This window comes from Martes martes (assembly GCF_963455335.1).
Source record: "Martes martes genome assembly, chromosome: 7".
Classification (NCBI taxonomy): domain Eukaryota; kingdom Metazoa; phylum Chordata; class Mammalia; order Carnivora; family Mustelidae; genus Martes; species Martes martes.
In genome coordinates this window covers 115,512,202-115,529,247 of record NC_137894.1, presented here as the reverse complement: position 1 = coordinate 115,529,247, position 17,046 = coordinate 115,512,202, and positions in this window count along the sequence as shown.

Sequence of the window (17,046 nt, the reverse complement as noted above, 5' to 3'; positions counted from 1 at the left end):
CAAATGGCAAGATTTCATTCCTTTTTATGGTTAAGTAATAGTCCATTGTATATATATGCCACATCTTTATACATTCATCTGTCGATGGACATTTGGGCTCTCTCCAGAGTTTGGTTATTACTGATAATTCTGCTGTAAATATCAGGGTGCATGGACCCCTTCAATTCTGTATTTTTTTTATCCTTTGGGTAAATACCTAGTAGTGCAGTTGCTGAATTGCTAGGTAGGTCTATGTTTAACTTTTCGAGGAACCTCCAAACTGGTACACACACGCTGGAGAACAGTTCTCCAGCGTGTGTGTACCAGTTTGCATTCCTACCAACAGTACAAGAAGGTTCCCCTTTCTCTTCATCCTTGCCAACACCTGTTGTTTCTTGTGTTGTTTAATTTTAGCCATTCTGGGGCTCAGTTGGGTACCTCAGTTGGTTAAATGTCTGCCTTTAGCTCAGGTCATGATCCCAGGGTCCTGGGATCAAGACCTGCTTTGGGCTCCCTGCTTAGCAGGGAGTCTGCCTCTCTGTCTACCCTCTAATCCTGGTTCATGATCTCTCTCTCTCTCTCTCTCATAAATAAAATCTTTAAAAAAATTTTAGCCACTCTGACCAGTGTGAGGTGGTATCACATTGTTGTTTTGATTTGTATTTCCCTGATGAGTGATGTGGAGCATCTTTTTATGTGTCAGCCATCTGGATCTTTTCTTTGGAAAAATGTCTATTCATGTCTTGCCCATTTCTTCACTGAATTTTGTTTTTGGGTGTTGAATTTGGTAAGTTCTCTATAGATTTTGGATACTAGCCCTATATGAGATGACGTCATTTGCAAATACCTTCTCCCATTCTGTAGGCTGCATTTTAGTTTTGTTGATGGTTTCCTTTGCTATACAGATGCTTTTCAACCTTGATAAATCCTAATAGTTCATTTTTTTCTCTTTTTCTCTTGCCCCTGGAGGTCTATCTAGTAAGAAGTTGCTATGACCAATGTCAAAGAGGTTGCTGCCTGTGTTCTCTAGGATTTTGATGGTTTCCTGTCTGACATTTAGGTATTCTATCCATTTTTAATTTATGTTCATGTCTGGTGTAAGAAAATGGTCCAGTTTCATTCTTCTATGTGTAACTGTCCAGTTTTCCCAGCAGCATTTGTTGAAGAGACTGTCTTTTTTTTTTTTTTCCCCATTTGATATTCTTTGTTGAAGACTAGTTGACCATATAGTTACGAGCCCATTTCTCGGTTCCCTGTTCTGTTCCATTGTTCTGTTTTTGTGCCAGTAGCATACTGTTTTGATGACCACAGCTTTGTAATACAGCTTGAAATCTGGAATCATGATACCTCTAGTTTTGTTTTTCTTTTTCAGAATTGCTCTGGTTATTTGGGGTCTTTCAGGGTTCTATACAGATTTTAAGATTATATGTTCTAGCTCTGTGAAAAATGTGGTATTTTGATAGGGATTGCATTAAATGTGTAGACTGTTAAAATGTCTATACCACCCAAAGCAATGTTTGTTCTTCCAATCCATGAGCATGTAATGTTTTTCCATTTATGTTGTCCTCAATTTCTTTCGTAAGTGTTCTGTAGTTTTCAGAGTACAGATTTTTTACTCTTTAGGCTTACTCCTGGATATCTTACTGTTTTTGGTGCAATTGCAAAGGGTATCAATTCCTTGATTTCTTTTTTTGCTGCTTTGTTATTGGTGTATAGAAATGCAACAGATTTCTACACATAGATTTTATACCCTGCAGCCTTGCTAAATTCATGTATTAGTTCTAGTGATTTTTTGGTGGAGTCTTTTGGGTTTTCTTTTTTTTTTTTTTTTAAAGATTTTTTATTTATTTATTTGACAGACAGAGATCACAAGTAGGCAGAGAGGCAGGCAGAGAGAGAGGGGGCGGGAAGCAGGCTCCCCGCTGAGCAGAGAGCCCGATGCGGGGCTTGATCCCAGGACCCTGGGATCATGACCTGAGCCGAAGGCAGAGGCTTTAACCCACTGAGCCACCCAGGCGCCCCTCTATATAGAGTATCCTGTCATCCGCAAATAGTGAAAGTCTGACTTCTTCCTTACCACTTTGGATGCCTTTTATTTCTTTTTGTTGTCTGATTGCTGAGGCTGAGACTTCTAGTACCATGTTCAATAGTAATGATGGAAGTGGACACCCGTGTCTTGTTCTTGACTGTAGGGGAAAAGCTCTCTTTTTTCCCCACTGAAGATGATATCAACTGTGGGTCTTTCATATATGGCCTTTATGATGTTGAGATATGATCCATTTAACCCTGCTTTGTTGAGGGTTTTTATCAAGAAAGGACATGGTATTATTGTGAAATGCTATTTCTGCATCTACTGACAGGATCATGTGGTTCTTATCCTTTCTTTTATTAATGTGGTATATCATATTGATTGATTTGCAAATATTGAACCATCCCTGCAATCCATAAATAAATCCCACTTGATTGTGGTGAATAGTTCTTTTAATGTCCTGTTGAATTCGATTTGTTAGTATTTCATTGAGAATTTTTACATCCATATTCATCAGAGATATTGGCCTGTAATTCTTTTTAGTGGGGTCTTTGGTTTTGAAATCAAGGTAATGCTGGCTTTATAGAATGATTTTGGAAGTTTTGGAAGTTCTACTCTTCCTTCCTCCCTCCCCGCTCCTCTTTCTTTCTTTTCTTTCCTTTCCTCCCTTTCTTTTCTTTCTTTCTTCCTTTCTTTCCAGTTTGAGAAGAGTAGGTATTAACTCTTCTCTAAATGTCTGGTAGAATTCCCCTGGGAAGTCATCTCCCCAGGACTTTTTTTACTGGGATATTTCTGACTACTGATTTGATTTCTTTGCTGGTATGGGTCTGCTTAAATTTTCTATCTCTTCCAGTTTCAGTTTTGATAGTCTGTAGGTTTCTAGGAATTTGTCCATTTCTTCCAGGTTGCCCAGTTTGTTGGGATATAATTTTTCCAAAGTATTATCTTATAATTATTTGTATTTCTGTGGTGTTGGTTGTGATTGCTTCTCTTTCATTTGTGATTTAATCTTTTCATGTCCTTTCTCTTTTCTTTTTGATAAACCTGGCTAGGGGTTTATCAATTTTATTCATTCTTTTGAAGAATCAGCTCTTAGTTTTGTTAATCCGTTGTGTGTTTTGTTTGTTTCTAGATTATTTCTGCTCTGATCTTTATTATTTCACTTCTTCTGCCTTTAGGCTTTATTTGCTGTTAATTTTCTAACTCCTTCAGGTGTAAAATTAGGTCGTATAGTTGATATTTTTCTTGCTTCTTGAGGTAGGCCTATTATATTTCAATATACCTCTCTCTCAGGACTGCCTTTGTTGCATCCCAGTGGTTTTGGACTGTTGTGTTTTCATTTTCACTTGCTTCCATGTATTTTTTATTTCTTTGACTTCCTTGTTAACCCATTCATTCTTGAGGAGTATATTTTTTTACCTTCATGTATTTGTGGTCTTTCCAAAATTTTTACTTGTGGTTGACTTCAAGTTTCATGGTCCTGTGGTCTGAAAATATGCATGGTATGATCTCAGTTTTTTTTGTACTAGTTGAGGCCTCATTTGTGACCAAGTATGTGATCTATTCTGGAGACTATTCCATGTGAACTTGAACGTGTATTCTACTGCTTTAGGATGAAATATTTTTGAATATATCTCTTAAGTCCAGTGCATCATTCAAAATCATTGTTTCCTTGTTGATTTTCTGCTTAGATGATCTGTCCATTTCTGTGAGGGGGTTGTTGACATTCCCTATTATTGCATTATTATCATTGAGTTTCTTTATGTTTATTGTTAATTGATTTATATACTTAGGTGGTCCCAAGTAGGGGACATGAATGTGTATAATTGTTAGATCTTCTTGATGGATAGACTCCTAAATTATGATATAATGCCCTTCTTCATTTCTTGTTACAGTCTTTGTTTCAAAATCTAGATTTTTGATAAAAGAATGGCTACTCTAGCTTGTTTTATTTTTAATGTCCCTTAGCATGATAGGTGGTTCTCAATCCACTTACTTTCAATCTGCAGGTGTCTTTAAATCTAAAATGAATCTTTCCTTTTTTTTTTTTTTAAAGATTCTATTTATTTATTTGACAGAGAGAGAGATCGCAAGTAGGCAGAGAGGCAAGCAGAGGGAGAGGGGGAAGAAGGCTCCCTGTTGAGCAGAGAGCCCCATGTGGGGCTTGATCCCAGGACCCTGAGATCATGACCCGAGCCAAAGGCAGAGGCCCAACCCACTGAGCCACCCAGGTGCCCCTAAAATAAATCTTTTATAGGCGGCATATAGATCTAGTTTTTTTATACATGTGATGCCCTATGTCTTTTGATTGGAACAATTAGTCCATTTACACTCAAGATAATTATTTTTTTAAAGATTTTATTTATTTATTTGACAGAGAGAGACACAGGGGGAACAGAAGCAGGGGGAGTGGGAGAGGGAGAAGCAGGCTTCCCGCTGAGCAGGGACCCCAATGCCAGGCTCAATCCCAGAACCCTGAGATCATGACCTGAGCTGAAGGCAGATGCCGAACGACTGAGCCACCCACCTGCCCCTACACTCAAGATAATTATTGAGAGATATGAATTTAGTGCCATTGTGTTACCGGTACAGTTGGTGTTTCTGATGCTGTTCTCTGGTCCTCTCTAGTCTTTGTTGCTTTGGGTTTTTTTTTTTTTTTTTTTCTCTCCACTAAGAGATTCTCCCTTAAAATTTCTTGCTAGGCTGGCTTAGTGGTCATGAACTCCTTTAGTTTTTGTTTTGGAAACCCTCCCCTTCTATTATGAATAATAACTTTGCTGGATAAAGAATTCCTGGCTGCATGTTTTTTCCCATTCAACACATTGAATATTCCCTGCCACTTCTTTCTGTGGAACAGCTTAGATGTGAACCTGATCTGTCTTACCTTGTAGGTTACAAACTTTTTCCCCCTTACTGCTTTTAGGATTCTTTCCTTGTGTGTGCATTTTGTGGATTTGACTATGATATGCCTTGGTAATGGTCAACTTTTGTTGAATTTAATGGGAGTTCTCTGTGCTGCTTTGATTTTGATGTCTGTGTCCTTCTGCAGATTAGGGACGTTTTCAGCTATAATTTGTTCAAATAAGACTTCTGTCCCCTTTTTTCTCTTTACATCTTCTGGGACTCCGATGATATGAATGTTAGAATATTTTAATAAGTCACTGAGTTCCCTAAGTCTATCTTCATGGTCCATTACCTTTCTTTCCCTCTTCTTTTCAGATTCGTAATTTTAAATAATTTTATCTTCAATATCACTGACTCACTCCTCTGCTTCATCCATCCTTGTTTTTATGGGCTCCATTTGGGATTGCATCTCCGTTGTAGGTTTTTAAATTTTGACCTGACTAGATTTTAGTTCTTTTATCTCTGCAATAAGGGATTCTCTAGTGTCTCCTAAGCTTTTTTTCAAGCCCAGCTAGTATCCTTATAATTGTTTTAAATTCTAGTTCAGATATCTTCTGTCTGTATTGATTAAATTCCTGGCTGTGAGTTCTACCTCCTGTTCTTTCTTTTGGGGTGAATTTCTCCATCTTGTCATTTTGTCCAGAGAAGAAAGGAAGAAATACAAAAACAAAACAAAACAAGCAAACAAACCCAAAAAACTAGATCCTGGGTGTGTTTTGGTCTGCTTGTTAAAAGAATCTATATCCCAAAATAAAAACATAAAATAAAATGAAGTGAAAATAAAGAAATAAATATATATAAAGTATATGTATAAAAATAATTTTTCCTCTTTTTAAACTCAATTAACATATAATGTATTATTAGTTTCATTTGTAAAGTTTAGTCAGTTGCATATAACACCCAGTGCTCATTCCATCAAGTGCCCTCCTTAATGCCCATCACCCAGTTACCACACATCCTCCCACCCATCTCCCCTCCAGCAACCCTCAGTTTGTTTCCTCAGTTTGTCTCTTATGGTTTGTCTCCCTCTCTGATTTTGTCTTTTCTTTCTCCCCTCCCTTCTCCTATGATCCTCTGTCTTGTTTAAGTTCCACATATGAGTGAAATATATAATTATCTTTCTCTGCTTGACTTATTTCACTTAGCATAATATCCTCTAGTTTCATCCATGTCATTGTAAATGGAAAGATTTCATTTCTCTGATGGCTGAGTAACATTCCATTGTGTATATACATATACCACATCTTCTTTATCCATTCATCTGTCAGTGGCCATCTGGGCTCTTTCATAGTTTGGCTATTGTGGATATTGCTACTATAAACATTGGGGTGCAGGTACCCCTTCGGATTACTGTTTGTATCCTTTGGGTAAATACCTAGTAGTACAATTGCTGGGTTGTAGCATGGTTCTATTTTTAATTTTTGAGGAACCTCCATACTGTTTTCCAGAGTGGTTGTACCAGCTTCCATTCCCACCACCAGTATAAGAGGGTTCCCCTTTCTCCACATCCTCACCAAAAATAAAAATGTTTTAAATGAAATATTGTACGAATTGAAAAAAGTAAGAAAATAAATGAAAAAGAATAATAAATGAATAAAAGTACAATGAAAAGCTAGATACTATTTCCCCCAGTGCTATAGCTTTGTAGCACTCTATGATTAGTAGACTTTGTGTGAGCAAGTTATTTGCTGGTCTTCTGGGAAAGGGGTGTACTGCAGGGATTCTCAGGTGGATTTGCCTGAGTGGAACAGCACCTCCAGTGCACAGGGAGGCAGGGCCCTGTGTAAGCAGCTCTGGCCTCCACCAGGTAGTGATGTTTTATTCTTTGAAGGCTTACAGTGCTGATGAGTGGGATGAATACGGTGGTGCCCTCTAGCTGAGGAGCTGAAATTTCCCCCCAACACATACACTCTTTAGTGAGCCCTCTCACAGAAGGTCAATCACTCTTGTGTCCCTGGTTTCTGTCACAACCCTGTGTTTGTTCACCCTGCTTCTCCCCACTGCCTTATCCACTGCTCTCTCACTCAAGACCACTTCTGTACTCCCTACCTTCCAAAAAGTGGTCACTTTTCTACTTGTAGACTTGCAGTTTTTGTTCTCTCACCTCTGATTGATTTCTTGGGGGTTCAGAATGATTTGATAACTAGCTGTGTTCAAGAGATGAGACAAGCTTAGGGTCCCCCTACTCCTCCGCCATCTTTTTTTTTTTTAAGATTTTATTTATTTATTTGACAGACAGAGATCACAAGTAGGCAGAGAGGCAGGCAGAGAGAGAGGGGGAAGCAGGCTCCCTGCGGAGAGCCCAACTTGGGGCTCGATCCCAGGACCCTGGGAATCACGAACCGAGCTGAAGGCAGAGGCTTCAACTCACTAAGCCACCCAGGTGCAGAGGCTTCAACTCACTAAGCCACCCAGGTGCCCCCTCCTCCGCCATCTTAACTCTTCAACCATAAGAGACTCGATGATAGTGAACAAACCGAGGGTTGACGGAGGGAGATGGGTGGGGGATGGGCTAGATGGATGATGGTAATGAGGAGGGCACTTGTTAGGATGAGCCCTGGGTATTGTATATAAGTCATGAGTCACTGAATTCTTCTGAAACCAATACTGCACTATGTGTTGACTAACTAGAATTTAAATAAAAATTTGAAGGAAAAAATGAGTTTTATGGTTTCAATTCTCATATTTAGGTCTTTAATCCATTTTGAGTTTATTTTTATGTAAGGTATAAGAGAGTGGTCCCGTTTCATTATTTTGCATGTAGTTGTCCAGTTTTCCCAACATCATTTATTGAAGGGGCTGACTTTTCTCCTCATGTGCGATGTATTAATTGAGCAGATTAATGTTGGTTTATTTTTGGACTCTATCCTGTTCCATCAGCCTTTGTGTCTATTTGTGCCCATATCATGCTGTTTTGATTACTGTAGCTTTGAAATGTATCATGAAACTGGATTTGTGATACCTCCAGCTTCACACTTTTTACTTAAGATTGCTTTGGTTACTAGGGTCTTTTGTGATTCCATACAAATTTTAGTATTTGTTCTAGTTCTGTGAAAAATACTCTTGGTAGGGTGCCTGGGTGGCTCAGTCAGTTAAGCATCTGCCTTTGGCTCAGGTCATGATCCCAGGGTCCTGGGATCGAGTCCTGCATTGGGCTCCCTGCTCAGCAGGGAGTCTGCCTCTCCTTTTCCCTCTGTCCCTATCCCCTTCTTGTGTTCCCCTTCACTCTTTATCTCTCTCTCTCTCTCTCAAAGTAAATTTTAAAAAATACTCTTGTTATTTTGATAGAGATTGCATTGGTTCTTTGGATTCCATTGGGTATAAAAGACATTTTGAAAGTATTAATTTTTCAAATACATGAGCATTGTATATCTTTCCATTTGTTCTCTTCAGTTTCTTTCATCAGTGTTTTATAGTTCTGAGAATACAGGTCTTTCACGTCCTTGTTAAATTTTTTCCTAGGCATTTTATTCTTTTTAGTACAGTTTTAAATATAATTATCTTCTTTTTCCTTCCTGCTACTTCATTATTAGTTTGTAAAAATGCAACTGATTTTTTATATTTTGTATCCTGCAACTTTACTGAATTTATTAGTTTCAGTAGTTTTTTGGTGGAGTCTTTAGGGTTTTCTATATATAGTATAATATCCTCTGCAAATAGTGACAGTTTTATACCTCCTTACCTATTTGGTTCTTTTATTTCTTGTCTGACTGCTAACACTTCCGGTATTATATTGAATAAAAGTGGTAATAGCTGGCATCCTTGGAGCACATGGGGGGCATCCAACCCTTGATTTCGGCTCAGGTCATGATCTCAGGGTCCTGAGATTGCACACTCAGTGCAGAGTCTTCTTGTCCCTCTCTCTCTCTGCTCCTCCCCCTGTGCTCACTTGCTTTCTTTTTCTCAAATAAAAATAAGTAAATAAAATCTTAAAAAAAAAAAGTTGGCATCTTTTTCTTGTTCCTGATCTTAGATTGAGTGTGGTGTTAGCTGTGGGTTTGTCATATACGACCATTATTATATTGAGGTAAGTTTCCTCTAAGTCCACTTTATTAAGAGTTTTCATCAAATGCTTTTTCTTCATTTATTAGGGTGATCATATGATTTTTATTTTTCCATTTTGTTAATGTGATGTATCACATTGATTGAATTATAGATATTAGACCAGGCTTACATCCCTAGAATAAACCCCACTTGATCATGCTGAATGATCTTTTTAATATATTATTGAATTCAGTTTGCTAATATTTTGCTGAGAATTTTTGCAAAGATGTTCATCAGGGTTATTGGCCCGTAGTTTTCTTTTTTGGTAGAGTCTATGTCTAGTTTTGGTATCAGGTTAATACTGACCTCATAAAATGAAATTGAAATTTTTCTTTCTTTTATTTTTTTAGAATAGTTTGAGGAGAATGAAATTAACTCTTCTTTAAATGTGTTTTGTATAATTCACCTGTGAATCCCAGACTGTTTCTAAGTAGAAGTATTTCTCCCTTTGAAACTAGGACCTTTGGGCCAGCAGTGCATCAGATTGTGGGGATAGGAAGCAAACATTTTGCTAGTGGGTCACTAGGGGTAATAGTGAGTGGCACCACTTCCATTTCCAGCCTCGAGGCCTGGAGCTATGAACCCTGGCTACTGGAGAAACAGCACCATATCTAGATACCGATTCAGAGCATATATAGCTTTCTAGTAAAACTTGTTCCATCCCTGCAAGGTATTGCCACCTAGTTGATGCTGTATCTGTGTCTTCAAAAGGCTAACCCGATATCCTTTGTCAAGGCAACTACTACAGGGTGGTGAAGAACATGGGAAGACCACTGAATTCAGTGAGCATGAGCTCATTCACACACTTCATTGGCTGTGAAGTGAGTTCACCGAGCAGAAACAGGGCTGTAGAGCGCCATGACGGTAGATGAGGCGTCCTTTAAGTCCACAGTTAATTTTGGGAGAAGCCATGTATGCAGAGAAGGCAAATCTGTATTCAGAGTAAACGTCTAGTCCAGTAAGAAAAATAATACTGCCTTTCCATGATGGAAGCAGTCCAGTGTAATTAGCCCGCTACCAGGTAGCTGGCTGATCACTCCAAGGAGTGGTCCCACATGGAGGACTCAGCACTGGTCTCTGCTGCCAGCGTACTGGATACTCAGCAGTGGTTGTAGCCACGTTGGCTTTGGTGAGCCAATGTCCGTGTTGCTGGAGCTCCTGTCTAACCTCCATCTTTGCTACCCTGGCTACTTTGTTCTTGAGCTCATGGGGTGATTGGGGAAAGAAGATAATATCCACAGAATGAGCCATTATATCCTCACCTCTTGATTAAAATCTTCCTCTGCTGAGATCACCCTTTGGTGAGCATTTACACGGGAAAAAAATACCTTTGGGTTTTTGCCTGGAGATGTCTGTCCGCATACCTCTTCCTCAGACTTTGTTGTCACTAGTTTTCCTTCCCAGTTTTTGACCATCCAACTCATTGGTTATAGCTGATGAATTGACATAATTGGACACCTGGCCATTTCTCCTGTAAAGCACAGTGAGCAACTAGGTTCACTCAGAGCTCCGACCTCTGTAAGGATTTCCCTCCACATGCTGTCACTTGGCCCCCATCACCCCAGGGTCCAGTCACTCCTGGTGCATGTAGGTTTCCCAGTACTCTAGCAGCAGTTCCCACTGAAATTCCTCACCTACAGAAAAGAGTGACCACACAGCACATCTAGGGTGTGGGGTCTCCACGCACAGATTTCTAACAGTTACGGTGGCAGGCATATCAACCCAGGGTGGGTGAGCAGATCTTAAATGTCAAAATCTCTAACATTCCAGCATCTCCAAGCCTTCGAGTCTGTTCCACTACAGTCTACCAAGGCACATCTGGCATTTCAACTAAATTTATTATAGACAGCTTTTGGTCCATGTTTCAATCAACCAACCGAACTGTTAGAACCCTTTTTAACCCCCTGAGGTACACCTAATTAAATGCAGAATGCTTAGTAGACCCCTGTAAATAACTTCAGCTTGATCCAGCTTTGTGTTCCTTCCACCATTACTGCATACTGTAATATCCAGTCCCACATTGATTCCCTGGATTTCTGTGTGTGTGAATTGGGAAAATCATGTAGTTCTTATGGAGTGCAGCACACCTCCTCACAGGTCACACTTTGTACCTGTAGGAACTCGGGTTTAGTTGTATAGATCCAGAAGCTAAGTGGGGGTGGGGAGGAGGTGTTGACGTGAGGCAGCAGCATCTCCCTACCACTAGGGAGACCATTATGGTTTTCCCAGGCGCAGCAGGGTTAATCTTAGATGGAGGTGGAGCAGCTGCTTCCACTGGCAAAGAAGACTCATCAGAATTACGGGATTCTGGGCACCTGCGTGGCTCAATTGGTTCAAGTGTCTGCCTCTTGATCTCACAGTCTGGAGTTCGAGCCCTGCATTGGGCTCCATAGAATCTACTTAAAAAAAAAAAAAAAAGAATTAAGGAGTTCAATGTCTCCAGCTTCATCAAGATCTTCACATAAGTCCCCATTCCAATTTTCAGGATCATCTTCCTTTCCAGTTGTATTTGTCTGCCAATGCTTGCCATATCAAAATACCACAGACTGTAGGGCTGAAGCAACAAGTTTATATTCTCACAGTTCTGGAGTCTAGAAGTCTAAGACCAAGGTGTCAGTAGGGTTGGTTTCTTCTAAGGCCTCTGTCTTGGCTCAAATTTGTTGTCCTCCTGTATCTTGCCTCCGTGTGTTTTTCTGTTCTCATTTCCTCTTCTCTCTCTGTCTCTGTCTCTTTTTTTTTTTGTTTCAAGTTTTTATTTAAATTCTAGTTAGTTAACATCTAATTCCCTCTTCTTATAAGAACACTAGTGGGGGTGCCTGGGTGGCTCAATTTGTTGAGCGGCTGCCTTTGACTCAGGTCGTGATCTTGGGGTGCTGGGATCGAGTCCCACATCTGGCTCCCTGTTCAGCAGGGAGTCTGCTTCTCCCTCTGCCCCTCCCCCTGCTTGTACACTCGCTCTCTCACTCTCAAATAAACAAAATCATTAAAAAAAGAAAACCATAGACACATGATTTTACTTCTGAACTTTAAATTCACTGATCTATATTTCTCTATACCAGTACCACACTGTCTTAATTTCTGTTGGTTTCTAGTAAGTTTTGAAATTTGGAAGTCTCTCTCATCCTACTTTATTTTTCTTTCTGAAGATTGTTTTAGACGTTTTGGATGCCTTGAAATTCTGTATAAATTTTAGAGGTAGCTTTTCAGTGTCTACAAAGAAGTCAGCTGGGGATTGATGGAGATTGCATTAATTATGTAAACCAGTTTGAAAAGTATTGCCGTCTTACTCTTTTTTTTTTTTTTTTTTTTTAAGATTTTATTTATTTATTTGACAGACAGAGATCACAAGTAGGCAGAGAGGCAGGCAGAGAGAGAGGGAGAAGCAGGCTCCCCGCTGAGCAGAGAGCCCGATGCGGGGCTCGATCCCAGGACCCTGGGATCACGACCTGAGCCGAAGGCAGAGGCTTTAACCCACTGAGCCACCCAGGCGCCCCATGCCGTCTTACTCTTATCTTTAATCCTTAAGTGTGGGATGTTTCTCCATTTGTTTAGATCTTCTTTCTTTGAACAGTGTTTCACAGTTTTCAGGCACCGTTGTGTTAAATTTCTTTATAATGTTACATGTTATTATAAATTGTTTTCTCTATTTCATTTTTGGACTAGTCATTACAAATGTATAGAAATACAAGTGATTTTTGTATATTGATCTTGCATTCTGGAACTTTACTGGACCTATTTATTGGTTCTGATAGTTTTAGAGTAGATTCCTTAGTGTTTCTTATATGCAGGACCATGTCCTCTGGAAAATAGTTTTACTCCTCTCTTTCAAATCTACATACCTTTTTTTTTTTCTTGCCTAATTTCCCTGTCTCGAACCTCCACTACACTACTGAAGTAACAAAAGCAGATAGTTTTGTCTTGCATCAGCTCTCAGGTGGAAACATCCATTCTTTCATCATTAAGTGTAATGTTAGCCATCGGTTTTTTGTAGAAGCCCTTTATCAGGTTGAGGAAGTTTCCTCTCTCCACAGCTGAGTATTTTTGACATGAAAGAAAGTTGAATTTTGTCCAGTGCTTTTTCTGCATGTATTGAGATGATCATTTAGTCTTGTCTTTTGTTATTTCAACATGGTGCATTTTACCGTAATTACAACTGATTTTCAGCTGTTAAACCAACCATGCCTTGTAAGTCTGTAACCTACAAGGGTAGAAACATAAGACTGGCAGTAGATCTATCCACAGAGACCTGGCAGACCAGAAAGGACTGGCATGATATAGTCAGGGTGCTAAATAAGAAAAATATGCAACTACGAATACTTTATCTAGCTAGGATGTCATTCAAAATAGGAGTGATGAAAAGCTTCCAGAACAAACAGAAACTAAAAGAATTTGTGATCATCAAACCAGCCCTACAAGAAATATTAAAAGGAATCCTCTAAGTAAATAAAGAGCCTAAAAGTAACACAGACCAGAAAGGAACAGAGACAATATACAGTAACAGTCATCTTACCGGTAATACAGTGGCACTAAATTCACATTTTCCAGTAGTTACTCTGAATGTAAGTGGGCTGAATGCCCCAATCAAAAGACACAGGGTATCAGACGGGATAAAAAAGGAAGACCCACTGATATGCTGTCTGCAAGAATTTCATTTTAGACGCAAAGACACCTCCAGATTTAAAATGAGGGGGGTGGAAAATCATTTATCATCCTAATGGACATCAAAAGAAAACTAGGGTGGCAATCCTTATATCAGACAAATTAGATTTTAAACCAAAGACTGTAATAAGAGATGAAGAAGGACACTATATCATAATTTAAGGGTCTATCTGACAAGAAAATCTAACAATTGTAAATAATTGTGTCCCTAACATGGGAACAGCCAATTATATAAGCCAATTACTTAAAAAAATCAGGGAAACACATCAATAATAATACAATAATACTAAAGAACTTTAACACCCCCCTCACTGTAATGAACAGATCATCTAAACAGAAGATGGACAAGGAAATAAGACTTTGAATGACACACTGGACCAGATGGACTTCACAGATAGATTCAGAACATTCCATCCTAAAGCAACAGCATACACATTCTTCTCTGGTGCACATGGAACATTCTCCAGGACAGATCATATCCTAGGTCACCCATCAGGTCTCAACAGGTACCAAAAGATTGGGATAATTCCCTGCATATTTTTGGACCACAGTGCTATGAAACTAGAACTCACTTACAAGAAGAAAGTTGGAAAGAACTCAAATACATGGAGGCTAAAGAGCATCCTACTAAAGAATGACTAGGTCAAAAATGAAATTAAAGAAGAATTTAAAAATTTAATGATAACAAATGAAAATGAAAACACAACTGTTCAAAATCATTGGGATGCAGTAAAGGCAGTCCAAAGAGGGAAGTATATAGCAATACAAGCCTTTCTCAAGAAACAAAAAAATGTCTCAAATATACAACGTAACCTTACACCTGAAGAAGCTGGAGAAAGCAAATAAAGCCTAAACCCATCAGAAGAAGAGAAATAATAAGGATTAGAGCAGAAGTCAATGAAATAGAAACCAAAAGAGTAGAACACATCAATGCAATTAGGAGCTGGTTCTTTGAAAAAATTAATAAGATTGATAAACCCCTGACTTATCAAAAAGAAAAAAGACCCAAATAAATAAAATCATGAATGAAGGAGGAGAGATCACAACCAACACTAAAATACAAATAATTATAAGAACATATCATGAGCAACTATATGCCAACAAATTAGATAATCTGGAAGAAATGGATGCATTTCTAGAGAAGTATAAACTACGAAAACTGAACCAGGAAGAAAATAAAAACCTGAACAGACCCATAACCAGTAAGGAAATTGAAGCAGTAATCAAAAGTCTCCCAATGAAGAAGAGCCCAGGGCCAGATGGCTTCCCAGTGGAATTCTATCAAACATTTAAAGAAGAATTAATACCTATTCTTCTGAAGCTGTTCCCAAAAAATAGAAATGGAAGGAAAACTTCCAAGCTCATTCTATGAGACCAGCATTACCTTGATCCCCAAACCAGACAAAGACCCCATGAAAAAGGAAATTTACAGACCAATGTCCTTGATGAACATGGATGCCAAAATTCTCACCAAAATACTAGCCAATAGGATCCAACAGTACATTAAAAAGATTATTCACCACGACCAAGTGGGATTTATTCCTGGGCTGCAAGGGTGGTTCAACACCTGCAAATCAATCAGTGTGACACAATACATTAATAAAAGAAAGGACAAAAACCATATGATACTCTCAATAGATGGAGAAAAAGCATTTGAGAAAGTACAGCATCCTTTCTTGATCAAAACTCTCCACAATGGAGGGATAGAAGGAACATAACTTAGTACTATAATAGACATATATGAAAAGCCCACAGCAAGTATCCTTCTCAATGGAGAAAACTGAGAGCTTTTCCCCTAAGGTCAGGAACATGGCAGGGATGTCCACTATCATCACTGCTATTCAACATAGTACTAGAAGTCCTAGCCTCAGCAATCAGACAACAAAAAGAAATAAAAGGCATTCAAATTGGCAAAGAGGTCAAACTCTTACTATTTACAGATGACATTTTATGTGGAAAACCGAAAAGACTCCATCCCAAAATTGCTAGAACTCATACAGTAATTCAGCAACATGGCAGGATATAAAATCAATGCACAGAAATCAGTTCCATTTCTATACACTAACAGTGACACAGAAAAAAGAGAAATTAAGGAATCAGTCCCATTTACAACTGCATCAAAAGCCGTAAGATACCTAGGAATAAACCTAACCAAGGAGGTAAAGGATCTATACTCTAAAAACTACAGAACACTTATGAAAGAAATTGAGGAAACACAAAGAAATGGAAAAATATTCCATGCTCATGGATTAGAAGAACAAATATTGTTAAAATGTCTATACTACCCAGAGCAATCTACACATTCAATGCAATCCCTATGAAAATACCATCAACATCTTTCACAGAAAGGAACAAACTATCCTAAAATTTGTACAGAACCAGAAAAGACCCTGAATAGCCAGAGCAATGTTTTGAAAAAGAAAACCAAAGCTGGTGGCATCACAATGCCAGACTTCAAGCTGTACCACAAAGCTATAATCACCAAGACAGTATGCTACTGGCACAAAAACAGACACACAGATAAACAGAACAAAACAGAGAGCCCAGAAATAGACCCTCAACTCTACGGTCACCTAATCTTCGACAAAGCAGGAAAGAATGTCCAATGGAAAAAAGATCATCTCTTCAATAAATGGTGTTGGGAAAACTGGACAGCCACACACCACACACGAAAATAGACTCAAAATGGATGAAAGACCTAAATGGGAGACAGGAGTCCATCAAAATCCTAGAGGAGACACAGGCAGCAACTTCTTCAACCTCGGCTGCAGCAACTTCTTGCTAAACACGTCTCAGAAGGCAAGAGAAACAAAGGTAAAGTGAACTATATGGACTTCATCAAGATAAAAATCTTCCGCACAACAAAGGAAGCAGTTGACAAAACCAAAGGACAATAAACAGAATGGGAGAAGATACCTGCAAATGACATAGCAGATAAAGGGCTACTATCCAAAATCTATAAAGAACTTATCCAACTCAACACTCAAAGAACAAATAACCCAATCAAGAAATGGGCAGGAGACAAACAGACATTTCTGCAAAGAAGACATCCAAACAGCCAACAGACATGAAAAAATGCTCCACATCACTTGGCTTCAGGGAAATACAAATGAAAACCACAATGAGAGACCACTTCACACGAGTTAGAATGGCTAAAATTTACAAGTCAGGAAACAACCGATGTTGGTAAAGATGCGGAGAAGGGGGAAGCCTCCTACACTGTTGTAGGAGTGCAAGCTGGTGCAGCCACTCTGGAAAACAATATGGAGGTTCCTCAAACAGTTGAAAATAAAACTACCCTATAACTTAGCAATTGCACTACTGGGTATTTACTCCAAAGATACAAATGTAGTGATCTGAAGGGTACCTGCACCCCAATGTTGATAGCAGCACTGTCCATAAGAGCCAAACTGTGGAAAGAGCCCAGATGT